Source organism: Mizuhopecten yessoensis, unplaced genomic scaffold, assembly GCF_002113885.1.
Source record: "Mizuhopecten yessoensis strain PY_sf001 unplaced genomic scaffold, ASM211388v2 scaffold716279, whole genome shotgun sequence".
NCBI classification, from domain to species: Eukaryota; Metazoa; Mollusca; class Bivalvia; order Pectinida; family Pectinidae; genus Mizuhopecten; species Mizuhopecten yessoensis.
The window spans coordinates 74,120-75,064 of NW_018480037.1; positions in this window are offsets into that span (position 1 = coordinate 74,120).

Consider the following 945-nt stretch of genomic DNA (forward strand, 5'->3'; position numbering starts at 1 on the left):
AATGACGAAGTACAATGTACTCATGGAATGAAAATCTTTGTAACTTCGATATTTGTGACACCTCGGGTTCGGAGTGTATAATTTGGAGAGGATATTAATGTTTGGAGAGTGAGAACAACCCAGCCCGACGGTCTGGCTAACGGGTGTACAGTAATAGTTGCACGGGTGTATACCTCTACAATACCCACAGATTACACCTTAATTAATTAATACCTGGTGGCACATATAGGTATACTTCTGAATGGAGTTGTTAAAACTTCTTATCTGCGATCGATATGGCAGAACGAACATTGGCAGTATTCCGCACAAAACAAGAGGTCTAAAAGACATGCATACTCCATGTTTTCTATACAGCTCAAAGTGTGAACAATGTAGAACTGGAAATTTTGCCAATTTTGATAAAAACAACAAACAAATAAAATTCAGAAGACGTAACATTTATTGTCTATAGACGAAACGCGTTCAGTATACCGTATGTTAAAGTTAATTGTCATGCTGTGGAGTTTTAGGGGACTACTATGTGACTGGTTTTCCTTTTGACATCGAATACCGCATGTAAAGCCAGGTTATCATTAGAGAGAAAATATAAAATGTTCCACTTACAGTCACAGAAATTTCACGAAGTTCCATATACACTTGAATTAACACTGGCGAATAAAAGTTCCGACACTCTAAAGGTCAAGGTCACAAATAGAGGTCAACGTTAAAAAGTGTCATTTCCCTTGTCTGAAAAATATTGCTTTCACGAATATTTGCCAAAAAATCTTGGTTACTTGGTTAACAGAATCTTGAATTCTTTCCATGGAAATGGAAACTCCTGTAAAATCTTCTATATGTATTATGATGAACAATGTAAAACGACGCATTTTACATTTTACCTACACTAGTGGCCGTGATGTTGGGCGTTGGAGGAATAAATTGATATAACACAGAAGCTAATTTTTT